The 11501-nt window shown below is 37.7% G+C and overlaps 1 pseudogene; it reads left to right on the forward strand.

The window, feature by feature from the left end:
- Positions 1–4291: 4291 nt before the first annotated feature.
- LOC115511584 lies at positions 4292–5063 on the forward strand (annotated as a pseudogene).
- The last annotated feature ends 6438 nt before the right edge of the window (positions 5064–11501 follow it).

Below are 11501 nucleotides of genomic sequence, written 5' to 3' on the forward strand. Positions count from 1 at the left end.
TCAACAACTTGTAAGAGCTTTCCTCCATTAACATTTTTCTAACTATTCTATTAAAAGCATACTCACTTATTCCCACCCAATTTTTCCTTTTTCTTTTAAGTTAGCTTTTTATCCTTCCCCATTAATCTTAAGGTGACTCAATTTTAATAACAATTTTCATGGGAATATTATAAAAACCTTTTGGAAATTTAATGTCAAGATATCTCTTATGAACATCCCTTCTCCACAAAAGGTATTAGGTTCTTGTTATAGATGTCTTGTGATCATTTACATGGTGATCTCAACCCCTGTTGAACCTTCCCTTTAAGTCCTCTATAGAGTTGCTACATATTGTTTTTGCTCCTAATTATTAAAGTTGCCTGAAATGTTTGATTTCAGGAATGGAAGAAGAGCAGTAGAGTGCAGTGGTGGCCAGGAGGTTAAATCTCACTGTTTTTAGAATGTTTTTAAGTTTTAAATTAATTTCCAAATTTCATATGTTGGGGGATTTCATATAAAATATTTACACTTCTTTTTTTTTAATGTTTATTTATTTTTGACTGAGAGGCAGAGTGTGGGCAGTGGAGGGGCAGAGAGAGATGGAGACACAGAATTGGAAGCAGGATCCAGGCTCTGAGCTGTCAGCACAGAGCCCAATGTGGGGCTGGAACCCACGAGCTGCAAGATCATGACCTGAGCCAAAGTTGGATACTTAATTGACTGAGCCACCCAGGCGCCACTAAAATATTTACATTTCTAAGATTTCTATCTTGGGCTAAATAATCAGAAAGATGAAAACACTTATTTTGCATCCCACATGTCCGTAGTCTGTTGGAACTCTTGAGATGGGCCTCCGTTTACTTCAAGTCCCCCTGCTTATCCTTTCAACCTTCTAGGTTACCTGCCTGATCTAGGTGGAAGCAAATATTAGAGGCTTAAATGCATATTAAATAATTCTGAAATTCCCGTCTCCCTATTTGTATATACCTTTAAACATCAATTTTAGTTCCCTCAGTCCCTGTTATCCAATCAAATGGATATAGAAATCTAGTCAGTAACTAAGAAAAGTTCTTAGAGTTCAGATTTTTTGAACCTCCAGGTGAGGAGAGCCAATAACTTCCTTTTGTAACCAAGAGAAGATACTGTTATAAAAATTGCCTTGACTTGCTTTTTGTACTCATGATTGTGGTAAGAAAACCGTATTAGATCCATTGTGAGAAGCTCATAAAGATCTTTGTCTTTAAATGCTTCTTTCCTTTAGGCACATGTTTATCTAAAGATGTATTAAGGATATTAAACATTTTGGAAAAGAAATGTCAATCAATGAAATGACCTATTTATTCAAATTTAATAGAGCAAAAAGTTTTATACATGTGCTCTGGCCATGATAGGACTTGCCATGGTATAGAACTTGTCTTCCCACCATAAACAGCTAACAACCTGGACAAAATAAACAAATATTTTCAGACATTGCAGAATCGAGACAATAGGTAGTCCGGGACTGTGATCCTTGAAAGAACAGAAAAATATGAGCCCTGTGAATGCTTCAGTCTCTAGAGGCAATTTTTAAATGGTGGCAGAGATAGGAGGAACTCAGACATGGCACATTACATTTACTGATTTGAAGAGACAAAGATTGGGGGCTAAAATAGCTTGAATTTTTAAAGAGTACCAGAGAAGAACAAACAATGCAGAGCAAGAGAGTGTCTTGAACCTGCATAGGTGGCCCTCAATGTCTTTGAATGAATACCTATCACTGCATTTGTTTATGAAGTCAGGAAGAAAAATATGTATCATAAGAGGGCTATAAAATAAAAAAATCTAATAGCTCACATAGGGCAGAAAGATGACCAAATTCCATCTAGTCAGATTAGAGAGATCTGATTGAACACTTGAGGCAATTAGTAGAAGCCTCAGAAGGGTCATACCTCAATAACAAGGTTAAATTAGTCTGAGAGTAAAGTTCCTAAACCTACCTGAACAAAGTTTAAACAAAAAATCTTAAAAGGATTATGCTGTAGTTTATCTCATTATTAAGACAAATTTCAAAAACAAAATTATCTAGCCCTTAACAGTGTAATATCCACAATGTCCAGCATCAAAATTACTAGATATGTGAAAAAACATGTGTGACCATAACCATGACTAGAAGATCAGTCGATAGAACAAAGCCAGAAATGACAGAGGTAATAGAATTAGCAGATAAAGACTTCAACATAGCGAGTATAAATATTTTTAAGGATTTAATAGAAAACATGAACACAATGAAAATGAAAGTGGAAGATAAAAAAAAGTGGAATGGGGCACCTGGGTGGCTCAGTCATTTAAACATCTGACTCTTGATTTTGGCTCAGGTCATGATTTCATGGTTCATGAGATTGAACCCCACGTTGGGCTCTGTGCTGACAGTGCAGAGCCCACTTGCGATTCTCTCTCTCTTCTGTTCTCTCTGCCCCTCCCCTGCTAATGGGTGTGTGTGTACACACACACACACACACACACACACACACACACACTGTTTCTCAATAAATATTTTAAAAACCCCACCAAAATGAAACTTTTGGACATTAAAAGTATATAGTTGGCCTTTGAAAAACAAGGTTTTGAATTGCATGGATCCACTTATATGTGTATTTTTTTCAATAAATACAGTAGAGTAGTGAAAACGCATTTTCTCTCATGATTTTCTTAATAAACCTCTTATTTTCTCTAGCAACTTAATTGTAAGAATACAGTATATAATAACATATAACATGCAAAATATGTGTTACTTGACTCTTTATGTTGTCAGTAAGGCTTCCAGTCAACAGTAGGCTATTAGTAGCTAAGCTTTTTCGGAGTCAAAAGCTATACACGGATTTTCAATTGTGTAGGAGATTGGTACTCCTCAACCCCTGCATTGTTCAGTGGTTAACTGTAGATTTAAATTAAAAAATTTGCAAGACAGGTTTATCTTGCATATGAAAAAGTAATGACCTTGAAAATCTAGAAATAGGAAACATTGAAGTTGAAAGATAGAAGAAAATATGAAAAAAAAGGCTGAACAATATTAAGAAATCTAATATGAATGTAATTCTAGTCTAAGAAGATAATGGGACAGAAGAAAAATTTGGAGAAGTAAGGATAATGAATTTTCCAAATTTGAGAAAATGTACAAACCCAGAGATATAACATAGTCAACAAATGGCAAGTAAAATAAACATTAAGGAAATAATATAAAGATCAAGACATATCCCAATTAAACTACTGAAAACCAGTGTCAAAAAGCAAACTTTCAGAGCAACTAGAGAAACAGATCACATTATGTATAGTGAAATAAAGATTAAAAAGACCACAGATATACACTATAACCAAATGGGATTAATTGCAGGTATGCAAGCCTGACTCAACATTCAAAAACCAATTAATGTAATCCATCACATCAAGAGACTAAAAGAGAAAAACTGCATGATCAAATCAATGGATACAGAAAAAAGCATTTGACAAAATACAACACCCATTCATGATAAAAACTCTGAGCAACCTAGGAATAGAAGGGAACTTCCTTAACTTGATAATATCTACAAAAAATCTATAGCTCACATCATACTTAATGAGAAACTAGAAGTTTTCCTACCATGATCAGGAACAAAGAAAGGATGTTCCCTCTCATGACTCCTTTTTAACATCCTACTGGAAGTTCTAGTTAATGCAGTAAGACAAACAAAGAAAATAAAGGATACACAGATTGGGAAGGAAGAAATAGAATTATCTTTGTACATGACACGATTGTCTGTATAGAAACTCTGAAAGAATTGACAAAAAGACTGGAATAAGTAGTTATAGCAAGGTTATAGAATACAAAGTTAACATGTAAAAGTCAATTGTTTTCCCATATGCTAGCAACGAACAAGTGGAATTTGAAGTTAAAAGCCTAATGTCATTTACATCAGCACCCAAAGAATGAAATACTTAGTATAAATTTAACAAAATATGTACAAGATTTACATGTGGAAAATTATAAAACTCTGATTAACAAGAACAAAGAACTAAATAAATGGAGGAGATACTTTCATATTCATGGAGAGTAAGACTCAATATGTGGTAGTATCAGTTTTACCCAACTTGAGCTATAGATTTGATGCAAATCCAATCAGAATCCCAGCAAGTAATTTTGTGCATATTGACAGACTGATTCTAACATTTATATGGAGAGGCAAAAAACCCAGAGAGCCAACACAATAATGAAGAAGAAGAAAGTCAAAGGACTGACACTACCTGACTTCAAAACTTATTAGAGCTCTTCCAGCTATGGGGGTAGCAGACTACTGCCATGGGCCACATAATTCTGGAGTAGAGGAAGGATGCTGGCTCAGTGTTCCATGCCCACATGAAGCATGGCAAGGGTGCTGCATGTCTGCTTGCCATGGACTTTGCAGAGCAGTTGGGCTACATCAGGGGCATCGTGAAGGACATCATTCATGACCAGGGTGGAGGTGCACCCCTCACTGAGGTAGTCTTCTGGGATCTGTACTGGTTTAAGAAGTGGCAGGAGCTGTTCATCACCCCCAATGGCATCTACACTGGCTATTTTGTGTACTGTGGCAAGAAGGCCCAGCTCAACATAGGCAATGTGCTCCTAGTGGGCACTATGCCCAAGGTCACCATTGTGTATTGTTTGGAGGAGAAGCTTGGTGACTTGGCAAGTTGGCCCAAGCCTCTGGGAATGATGCTACTTCATCTCCCACAACCCTGAGACCAAAGAAGACCCAAGTGAAGCTGTCCTCAGCCACCTCAGAAATCAAGGTCATTTCTTCAGCCAATACAACTATGTTGATGTGGTGGCTGGAGGTGGCCACGTTGACAAGACCAATCTGAAGGCTGGCTGTGCCTACCACAAGTATAAGGCAAAGAGGAGTTGCTGACCACACATACTGGGTGTGGCTATGAATCCTGTGGGAACATCCTTTTGGAGGTGGCAAGCACCAGCACATCACAAACCCTGTACTATCTGTAGAGATACCCCTGCTGGCTGCATAGTGGGTCTTATTGCTGCCTACCAGACCTCTGGGGGAACCTAGACTGTGTAGGAGAAAGAGAACTAGGGTTAAGGGGCTTGATAAAATCTGTCCTTCTGCCACTAAAACAAACAACCCCTACTTACTAGAAAGCTATAGGAAAAAAGTACGATATTGATGAAAGAATAAACAAATAGATCAATAAAACAGAATACGGTGCTTAGAAAAACACTCACATAAACATGGCATAAACATGGTCAACTGGTCTTTGACAAAGGAGCAAAGGCTATACAATGGAGCAAAGACAGTCTTTTCTTTTTTTTTAAAACATTTATTTATTTTTGAGACAGTGCAAGTGGAGGAGGGGCAGAGAGAAGGGGACAGAGAATCCAAAGCAGGCTCTGTACTGACAGTAGTGAGCCCAACGTGGGACTTGAACTCATGAACCTGAGAGATAATGACATAGGCTGAACAGACTGAGCCACCCAGATGACCTGCAAAGAGTCTTTTCAACAAATGGTGCTGGAACAACTGGACACCCATATGAAAAAAAAATGGATCTAGACCCAGATCTTACACCCTTCACAAAAATTAACTCAAAATGGATGATAGGCCTAAATGTAAAATGCACAACTATAAAATTTCTAGAAGATAACATTGGAAAAAACTTAGGTAACTTTAGGTATGGTGATGACTATTTATTTATTTATTTATTTATTTATTTATATTTATTTGTTTTTTTTTACATTTTTCTTTTTTTATATTAATATAATTCATTGCTAAATTGGTTTCCATACAACACCCAGTGCTCATCCCAACAGGTGCCCTCTTCAATGCCCATCACCCACTTTCCCCTCTCCCCTACACCCCATCAACCCTCAGTTTGTTCTCAATATTTAAGAGTCTCTTACGGTTTGCTTCCTTCCCTCTCTGTAACTTTTTTTTTTCCCCTTCCCCTCCCCCATGGTCTTCTGTTAATTTTCTCAGGATCCACATATGAGTGAAAACATATGGTATCTGTCTTTCTCTGCCTGACTTATTTCACTTAGCATAATACCCTCCAGTTCCATCCACGTTGCCACAAATGGCCAGATTTCATTCCTTCTCATTGCCAAGTAGTATTCCTTGTATATATATAGACCACATCTTCTTATCCATTCATCAGTTGATGGACATTTAGGCTCCTTCCATAATTTGGCTATTGTTGAAAGTGCTGCTATAAACATTGGAATACAAGTGCCCTTATGCATCAGCACTCCTATATCCCTTGGGTAAATTCCTAGCAGTGCTGTTGCTAGGTCATAGAGTAGATGCATTTTTAATCTTTTGAGGAACCTCCACACTGTTTTCCAGAGCAGCTGCACGAGTTTGCATTCCCACCAACAGTGCAAGAGGGTTCCTATTTCTCCACATCCCCTCCAGCATGTATAGTCTTCTGATTTGTTCATTTTAGCCACTCTGACCGGCGTGAGGTGGTATCTGAGTGTGGTTTTGATTTGTATTTCCCTGATGAGGAGTGACGTTGAGCATCTTTTCATGTGTCTGTTGGCCAGGTGATGACTTTTTAGATACACCATCAAAGGTATAATCCATCCAAGAAACAATTGGTGAGCTGGGCTTCATTAAAATTAAAAATTTCTGGGGCGCCTGGGTGGCGCAGTCGGTTAAGCGTCCGACTTCAGCCAGGTCACGATCTCGCGGTCCGTGAGTTCGAGCCCCGCGTCGGGCTCTGGGCTGATGGCTCAGAGCCTGGAGCCTGTTTCCGATTCTGTGTCTCCCTCTCTCTCTGACCCTCCCCCGTTCATGCTCTGTCTCTCTCTGTCCCCCAAAAAATAAATAAACGTTGAAAAAAAAAATTAAAAAAAAAATTAAAAATTTCTGCTCTGTGAAAGACAATGTCAAGAGAATGAGAAGATAAGTCAGAGACTGGGAGAAAATACTTGCAAAGAATACATCTGATAAAAGACCATTATCAAAAATATACAAAGAACTGTTAAAACTCAATGATAAGAAAACAACTTGATTAAAAAATGAGGTAAAGACCTTAACGGTCTCTAAAGAAGATATACAGATGGTAAATAAGCATATGAAAAGATGCTCCACATCATATATGTCATCAGTGAAATGCAAGTTAAAACAACAAGGACATACCACTACACATCTATTGGAATGGCCAAACTCCAGAACATTGACAACACCAAATGTTAACAAAGGTGTGTAGCAATGGGAGCTCTTCATTCATTGCTGGTGGGAATGCAAAATGGTACAGCCACTTTGGAGGACAGTTTGACAGTTTGTTACATTAAACATATTCTTAATATAAGATCCAGCAATTGTGCTTTTTGGTACTTGTCCAAAGGAGTGAAAATTTATGTCCACACAAAAACCCATGCATGATGTTTATAGCAGTTCATTCATTATTGCCAACATATGGAGGCAACCAAGATGTCCTTTAGTTGGTGAAAGTATAAATGAATTATGATACATCCAGACAATGGAATATTATTCACTGCCAAAAAAATGAGCTATGAAGTCATGAAAAGACATAGAGGAAACTTAAGTGCATGTTACTAAGTGAAAGAAGTCTATCTGAAAAGGTTACATACTATATGGTTGCAATTATATGTCATTCTGGAAAAAACAAAACTATGGAGACAGTAGAAAGATCAGTGGTTAACAGGAGTTGGGGTGGAGGGAGGGATGAATAGGTAGAGCACAGGGAATTTTTAGGGCAGTGAAAACATTCTGTCAAATACTACATAATAATGGATACATGTCATTATACATTTATCTAAATTTATAGAATGTACAACACCAAGAGTGAACTGTAATAAAAACTACGGACTCTGGGTAATTAGGATGTGTCAACGTAGGTTCATCAGATGTAACAAATATACCGCTCTGTTGATAACAGAAGAGGCTGTGCATGTGTGGAGGCAGAAGACATATGGGAAATCTCTGTACCTTCCTCTTGATTATTCTGTGAACCTAAAACTACTCTTAAAAAAGTCATTAAAAAAGAAAAAGGATAACAGACTTCTGGTTAGCAACAGTGCATGCCAGAGGACAAATGATATCTTTAAAGTGCTGCTGTCAATCTAGAATTATATATCTAGAAAAACTATCAACTGGAAAAGCAAAAGTTTTCTTCTTTCAGACAAAATGTGAGAGTATTTGTCACCAGCATATCTTCATGACAAGATATATATATATATATATATCTTGTATATACAAGATATATATATATATATAAATTTCTTCAGGGTCAAGCAAAATGATACCAGATGGAAGCTTGGATCTACAGAAAGTAATGAAACAAATGATAAGTGTGTAGGTAAGTATTAACAATTTTTTTCCCAGCTTTAAATCTTAAAAAAATTATTTAAAACATAATTAACTTTAAAAATCTCCAACTGTGACTGGAAATATCCATTTTTACCTTTATTCTGTCACTTTTTCATGTATTTTGCAGCTTTGCTTTGAAATATATGTGCGTTTATGATTTTTATGTCATTCTGATGAGCTAATAATTTTATCATTATTAAATGATGCTAACTGGTAGACTAACTGCCAAGGGTCATGAGGGAACTTTTCGAAGTCATGGAAAAATGTCATATATCTAGATTATGGTCATGATTAAACAAATGTATGTATTTGTCAAAATTTCTCAACATATATACTTAAATTATAGCTCAACAAATATGATTTAGAAACTTCTATATAGCTTCTAAAAATATAAGACAAAATAGAACATGGTAGGTATTAGATGAGTAGAGGTAAAAGAGATCTTGTTAGTTTGCCTGGGTTGTGGAATGTTCTGAGTTGAATTGCACTCAGGATGGGAAAGATGATAATAATCATATCTGGGCTAAAGAGTATGAGCCAAGGTCTGGAGTCAAGAAAGTTTTGACATAGTTTTGTGGTGGCCAAAGTATAGGCAGGGGGACAGTGAGAGGTCACAGGCAGTTAGATAGGTGGTTGACAGGATTTTTATGCCAAGATGAGTGTTGACATGTTTGTAGATATGAGATTCAAGTGTAAGTAAGGAAGTGAGGTGGCTAAATGAAGGAGAAAAGAAAGCAATGGAAGGGGAAAAGCCAGTAAACTGAAGAGTTCAAGTGAAGAAGTCTTCAGCTTCTGTGTAAATTAAGTCATTTGTTACAACCAGGGAGGTAAGAATAGATCAGGAATTTTTAGAGTATACATGTGTGATATTGTGATATAAACTAATAAATAATGTATTTGGTCTTCTACGGTTTCTGGCACAGAGCTCCTATAACCTTTGGAATTTCCTAAGTATTGAGAGTGTATAAGTTGTCTTTTGTTATGTTAATGCAGTGACTTTTAGAAAGCACCTAAGAATGGGAGTTTGTTGCCATTGGGGAAAACCATGTGATTAGAGGGTTGGAACTTTTAATGCTACACCCCCAACCTTCTGGGAGGAGAGAGGGACTGGAGGTTGAGTAAATAAACAATGGCCGATCAGTTAACCAGTCATATCTATGTAAATGAAGCATTTATTAACACTCAAAAGCGTTTGAAGAGCTTCCTGGTTGGTGAACAAATGGAGGTACTGGGAGAGTTGCATGCTTGCTCAGTGCCCTCACCTATACCTTGCCATCTCTTCCATCTGGCTGTTCTTGAGTCATATCCTTTTATAATAGACCAGTGAGCTAGCAAGTAAATTGTTTCTCTGAGTTCTGTGAGATGCTTTAGCAAATTAATCAAACCCAAGGAGGAGGTCATGGGAACCTTTGATTTATAGCCAGTTGGTCAGAAGCACAGGTAACAACTTGGGCTTGCAAATGGAATCTAAAGTTTGAGGGGGAGCAGTCTTGTAAGAGTAAACTCTTACCCTGTGGAATCTGATGCTATCTCTAGATAGATATTGTCAGAATTGTGTTAAATTGTAGGATGTCTAGGCAGTGTCCGAGAATTGCTTGTTGGTGCAGCACCTTCCCTCCCCCATGTTGGAATTGGTACCAGAATCTATTTAACATGGTTCAGAACAGATGTGTTAGGAGTTAATAAGAGATGACTTATTATATCATACCCCAACTTGTTTCACAGTATACTAGAGTTATGGATGTACTGGGAAAAAAAAATGTTTCCTTAGACAAATATTTTGGGAAATGGTGCATATATAATCCCTTTCTGGAAATCCCCACTGCACTCCTGGCTCTACTAAATTCTGCAGAAAAGAGCTTAACTTCATTTAAGCCAGTGGTTTTCAAGCTTAAATAACCATGGAATCTACCACCCAAACTAAATACTCATCAACATATTATGAAAGGATCTCCTAGAAGCCACTTTGCAGAACCTGCACTTAAAAATTGTTGAATTGTATGGAGGCCCTATCAAAGTTAGGTGAGGTGGGTATACGATAGATTCTGTCAGTGGCATTTCCTTAAATTCCCTGGCAATATTCTGCCATCCTGGAGTCAGAGATGAGGAACACTGGGGTGGGTTAGTGTAAGGAATTCTCAAAGTGAGAATGGTCAATTGTAAAATGAGAGTGTCACTACCCCTTCCTTAGTGTCCTTGGGATTGAAACTGGGTAGAGAAACAAAAGAAGCTAGATAGTAATGGTGATAGGGAAAAATCTGTTACAATATGGTGGACAGGACTGATAGGGAAATTCCAGTCCCGGACCAAAGACTCCCCTTCTGGGTTCTTCTTCCTACCCCGCTTACAGCGCACCAAATTACTGCTAATGCGGAATGCGGAAGTAACAGACTATAAATTGTTCCTTCCGCTTTTGCTAGCTCGGGACTCAGACCTCTGAGCGGAGGCCCCACCCGCCTCCCGTGAAATAAACCTCCTGCCTGCCAAGATCTCCCTCCGAGTGCCGCTTGGTTCTTCGGCCAGGTGATCCAGATCAGGTTCTGTAACAATGGGGAGCAGGAAAGCAGGGAGGCTGGTGGCCTTTGTGAATACGGGGAGCAGGTTTAATAGGAAGGAATGGGAAAAGTAGAAGGACATGGACAGAGGGAATTTTGAGAGTGTGAGATCAGAAAGCAGTGACACCCTGAGGCCCATTCTTCAGATTCCATTGGGAGTTTAAAAGATATAGAAGTTATTTATTTTAATACACTATCAAAAATCATTTCTGTTGTCATTTTTATAGAGATGACTGGAAGTTTGCTGCAGAGACAGATCAGGCGGTTTTCAATGTGTATTCGTTTTTGCTGTATCTTTAGCAAAGACCAAATGACATCTAGTCTGAGAAGGCTGACAGCCAACCTTAAATTATTTTGCAATGTAGGATCTGTGTATCTATAGACTGAGGACAATTGCTCATTACTCATATTGATTTATATCAGGCAGTGCAGCGAACATACAATTAATAGTTGACTTCATTGGCAGCCAGCTGTTAGTGCCATAATTTACTATGAGAATGGTTCGGTCCGGGGATGAACAAGAATTATACTGGGAACTGTATTTTTTAGCATTTTAAAGGTCACACTCAACTCTTATTAATTTAGTCAGAGGTTTAGGTTGATTAAAAAAAAGAAGATTTTTGCT

Source organism: Lynx canadensis, chromosome B1 (assembly GCF_007474595.2).
Source record: "Lynx canadensis isolate LIC74 chromosome B1, mLynCan4.pri.v2, whole genome shotgun sequence".
Taxonomy (NCBI): Eukaryota; Metazoa; Chordata; class Mammalia; order Carnivora; family Felidae; genus Lynx; species Lynx canadensis.